At 56.1% G+C, this 4,829-nt stretch overlaps 1 protein-coding gene across 1 annotated transcript in view; it reads right to left on the bottom strand.

The window, feature by feature from the left end:
• The window catches only part of PDGFRB (platelet derived growth factor receptor beta), a 42,871-nt gene extending 42,259 nt beyond the window's left edge, over positions 1-612 (bottom strand). The window contains exon 1 of the mRNA XM_017531311.1: positions 107-612. The gene's annotated coding sequence lies outside the window, so the exon portion shown is untranslated. The remainder of the gene's footprint in view (positions 1-106) is intronic.
• Between the last annotated feature and the right edge of the window lie 4,217 nt (positions 613-4,829).

The raw sequence follows: 4,829 nt of genomic DNA, 5'->3' as shown, positions 1-4,829 counted from the left end.
AAAAAAAAAAAAAAATCTTTCATTTGTTTTACCTACTCAAAGATACACAGGCTAGCGCAAAGGGACAGGGCATGGGGCTAGGGTTCCCACCCCTCCCAGCACTTACCTTGCTGCCGATGACTTCTGGTGTGGGCACAGTTCCAGGCTCTGGACAGTCACCCCCTCCAGGAAGCCCTCCTTACTGCCGTCTCCCCGTTATCAGAAAGACTGCTGGTCCCAGAGTGGGTAACAGCTGGGTAGAAGGACAGGCAGGACTGTTGCAGGCTCCTGAAGGCTCAGGAGAACGAAGGGACGGAGGAAGGGGGCTGCTGCAGGGGTGAGGAGCAGCCCAGCTCCGCCTCACTCCCCAAGCATCCTCCCGGAGGAGCAGAGCCACCAGAGGGGCCGCCCTGGGTCTGGCTGTCTGCGTTGGGCAGGGCGGGCACAAGCTGCTGCTGGGCAGCTGGGCCGAGGGGCCGGCTCTCTCCTCCTCCTCGTTGATCTCCTCTCTGGCTCCAAGTTGCTCACAGAGCGATCCTGGGTCCCAGATAGGGCGGGCGGTCACTGCTGGCTGCTGGCAGCCCCAGGAGCTCACACCACCGTGGGCTTCCCCGCCCGCCCCCTCCCCCCCGCTACTTTGGGGGAAAGGCTGCAGAGTGGCCTCTGATTGGCTCAGCTGGGAGAAGGGGGGCAGTGGGGCAGGGAGGGTGGACGCGTGCGTCTGTTTTCAATTTCAGTTTTTTTTCTCCTCTCTCTTTCTTTTCCCCCAAGTTTCTTGTTTTTCTTCTTTTCCCTCTGCTTGCCTCCCTCCCGTCACCCGTTCTCTCAGGATGTGAGGTGATGCTTAGAAATTCCACAGCCCACGCCGGCCACCAGCAGCTGAGTCACTTTTATCAAAGAGTGGCCTGGGCCCCACTTGCCCAATGCCCATCTTGGGTGGCAGCCTCCCCTTGCCATGACACCCAGGGGAGAGTCATTTCTCAGTGCCTCAGTTTCCCCATCTGTAAAGGAGATTCTGATCACCTCTGTGGTTGATTCAGTCAACATTCATTCATTGAACAAGCATACTGAGCACTTATTACCTTCTAATACTATACTGAGTGCCGGGACACAGCAGTAAGACATGGTCCTGAACTCAGAAGCACCCAGGCTAGTGAGTGAGACATTCAGCGGGCGAGCAGGTACCCGGTGGGCAGACAGGAAGCTAAGAGTGCATTTAGAGGGACTCCTAATGGAGGCCTGAGAGAATCAGAGAGCACTGCTGAGAAGAGATGGAATGGAAGAGATGGAAAGATCCTCCAAGCTGATCAGTCATTTTTCAGAAGGAAAAACCAAGGCCCAGGGGTGAATTGGCACAGAGAGAGAATGTAATTTGGTCAAGGTCACCCAGCACAGATTGGATATATCTGGATATTGACAGACATATTCCTTTCTGAGTCTCAAAGCCCCTTGGGTGCAAGGAGAGGATTATTTACCTCATTTTATAGATGGGGACACTGAGGCCCAGAGGAGCAAAATAAGCTTCCCAAGCTCACGCAGCGATGGCAGAGCTGGGGCAGAGCTAGGTCTCATGAGTCACATGATGGAAGGGACACAAGTCATCTGAGCCCCACCCAAGACTCCCCCATTCCAGTGTAGATGAGCCCCCAGCCCTGCTTTCTTCCTAGGCTCCCCCTATGGCACTTTCATTCAGTCACTCAACAAGATAGTTTCAAGTACCTGTTTTGTTCCATTTCCATTCTCTGGCTCTCCTTTCCCACCAGGGTTTGCCAAGACTCCTCCAGTGCCCTGGGCTGGGTCTCTTCTTCCACCCTCAGCTTCTCAGATCAGAGGACATCTCCACTTACAGACTCCTAGCCCTCGGATGGCAAAGGGCATGATTTCAGAGGGGCATATATTGTGGGCTCACCATCCCTGTTCCCACTACTGTACATATGGGGAACTGAATCCTAGAGGGTGAAGAAAGGTGTCCCAGGTGACACAGGTAGAGGCCGCCTCTGCCCTCCTTCCACTCTCCCCTCTGCACTGCTAAGTCCTTCCTCCTCAGATTCCCCCAGGCCCATGTTCACAGAGCAGGGCATTTGCCTGAGCTGGAATTCCGTGCCAACCACAGTCATCCATCTTGCAATCATTTCTTGGTCTAGTCCCAATCGGGATTGCCCAGCAGAGCATCTGGGCTGGACCACACGGAAAGAGAAGTGTTTTCAGACTAGCTCCCCGCCACGGGTGGGGACCATAAGAGTACCCAAGAGAGGTGGCCTGGCCAGGTCTTTGTGGCAGCAGGGTCATAGGGAATGTGAAAAGATCCCACAGGGCACAAGGACAGGGATTTCTTGTGCCCAAAGACTCTGTCAGAAATGTACGACTCTCCTCCTAGCATCTGCCTGGGCCATTCACCTCTGAAGCCTTGGCTGAATCTCTGTGGCCAGGACAGCCTGGGGGGAGTCAGAAGACACACCAACCCCTAGTCCCCAAAGATGCTAGTCTGGGAGTCAGAAGACCTAGCCACAGACTTATTGGGAGACCTTGAATAGGTCCCCTGTCCTACCTGAGCCTCAGTTTCCCTAACTGTATATAACAGGAATGGACTTGCTGTGCAACAGGCTCTTGGGATGTTCTGCCTGCAATTTCCCTTAGAGCTGGACTCCAGCAAGGGGGAGGAGGATGGTGGGCCCTAGGGCGGGGGTACAGCTGGGGGCCAGAGATGCAGCACAAAGGGGATGGACAGTTGGTGGTGGCTCCCCTGGGAAGCTGGCGGCCTCCAGTTTCCGGCCAGCCCAGCCGTCCTAAGGCCCATCTGGAATTACTTAGCCCCTACCACCATTAACCCTTGGTGGGCACCAGAACTGCTCCTCCTCCTCTCAACTGAGATATGGGTGGGAGGCGCAGAGCCACAGGGAGCACCCCAGGGCACTCGCCAAGGGCAAAACAATGGAGGCAAAGGTGTCATGATTGAGAGGGGAGGTTGGAGAGCTAGAGATAGAGCTGGGTTCGAATCCCAGCCGCTCCATTTTCAAGCTAAATGAGCTTAGGCAAGTCACTGAAACTCCTGGGCCTTGGTTTCCTCCTCTGGAAAATGGAGATAAGTCAAAGACTGATTCATAAGCCTCTTAGGTTTGTACAAAGGACTTAGTACATTGCCTTGAAGTGTTATTACTGAAACGGTGAGTTCCCTCCTTTGAGTAGCATTCCATCATGGTGTCTCCTGGGCTGAGCCCTCCCTTCTCTGGGCCTTGGTTTCCCTGCGTGTACTCTGAAGGGACAGGCAATGGACGGGGCACGTGGGCAGTGCAGCGCCGTTACCCTGGGGTGGTCAGTGTGGCCCCCAGCCCCACCGTGGACAGGACAAGTTATGAGCAACTTCACACCTGCCCAGATCTGGGGAGCCCAGTCCAGCCTTGGACAATGCTGTCCTTGGGAGGGCTGGGCTGAGAGTGGGTGGGCAGATGAAGTGTGGGGAGCCCTGCCTGAGGTAGACTTGGATGGGGTGCAGTGGGAGAGGGGGGCTCTGGGCCGTAAGGTTCCACACTGCCCTCCCCCACAGCATGGTGGCACACTAAAGAGTTAAATGTCTGATATTGGCAGCTCCAACCCAGCTCCCCCACTTCCCAGGCGTGTGACGATGGGCGATGACATTGCCTTAGCTCCCTGAGCCTCACTTCCTTCAACTGTTAAATGGGAACACATGTGCCTACCTCACAGGGTTGTGGAGAGGCCTGAATAAACCATGCCCCTAGGCATTTTGTCAAGCCCTAGAGCAGAACAAGAAAGTGCCACAAAAGGTGACTGATCCTCAGGTGTCACCAAGAGCTGCTGTCACAGAAGTCCACCATCAGGGCTGGAGGGAAGCTCATCCGACATGCTCATTTCACAGCTGCTATGACTGACGCCCGTGATGGAAAGGAACTTGGGCAAGTCTTTGCGATGTGTCAGCCAAGACTGGGACTGGAACCTCGGCTTGCTGTCTAGACTCATAGGCCCATGCTCTTCCCCAGAGGAGGGAGCCAGGCTGAGCAGACCCCTGTGCTAAGACCCCCCCTCTCACCCACGCTTGTCAGAGCCGGAAGCTGCAGCTCTCAGTGGGGCAGGGGGAGGGAACCGGAAAGGGAGTCTGAGTGGGAGAATTCCCAGGAGGCTGCTCAGCTCTCACTCAGGCAGGCCAGCGGCCACCACATCTGGCTCTCCCACGCTCCCGGCTCTGCCCCCACTTCCAGGCTCTCCAGGCAGGGTTGTGGGGTGGGGTGGGGGTGATGAGGAAGCAGCACACATATCCCTGGCACTGACACAGTCATGTTAGACACCAGGGCCAGAAGGGCCCTAAGATATGTCCCTTCCACTGGCATGGAAACTGAGGCCCAGAAAGTGGAGGTGACTCATCTGAGGTTCATGGTGGGGGTGGGAGGAGCTGGAATATAGGACTCCTGACCCCCAGCTCAGTGTCCCTCCACCCATGCATGCCCTGAGTAGAGCAGGCAGATCCTTGTGCCTATGGCTAGGGAACCAGAGAAGCATAGAGTGAGAACTGTCCCCTACCTCCTGGACACTCAGCATAGTGGCTTTCTGAGTGGGCAGGGGGACCAGTGGGGGCCTTGGGCCACATTCCCTCCCTAGATTCTTAGGACTCTCTTACCTAGCCAGACTATAGCCACGGAGGCCTGCCAGGATCCCAGGAGATAAAGGCTTCAAGACCCTGCCCGTTCAGCCTCTCCCCGCCCCCTTGCTGGCCTCCCTCTCAGTGCCCCAGGACCGTGGGCCACTGGAGTATGTCCCATCTGGCACACGCAGATGGCTCACAGATCCCCAGAAGAGCGGGGCCCTCACTCTCACTGGATGCACTGGCTCCTAAGGTC

The sequence above is a fragment of the Cebus imitator genome, unplaced genomic scaffold, assembly GCF_001604975.1.
Source record: "Cebus imitator isolate Cc_AM_T3 unplaced genomic scaffold, Cebus_imitator-1.0 Scaffold71, whole genome shotgun sequence".
In the NCBI taxonomy this organism is placed as follows: domain Eukaryota; kingdom Metazoa; phylum Chordata; class Mammalia; order Primates; family Cebidae; genus Cebus; species Cebus imitator.
This window is presented reverse-complemented; position numbering and strand designations above follow the sequence as displayed.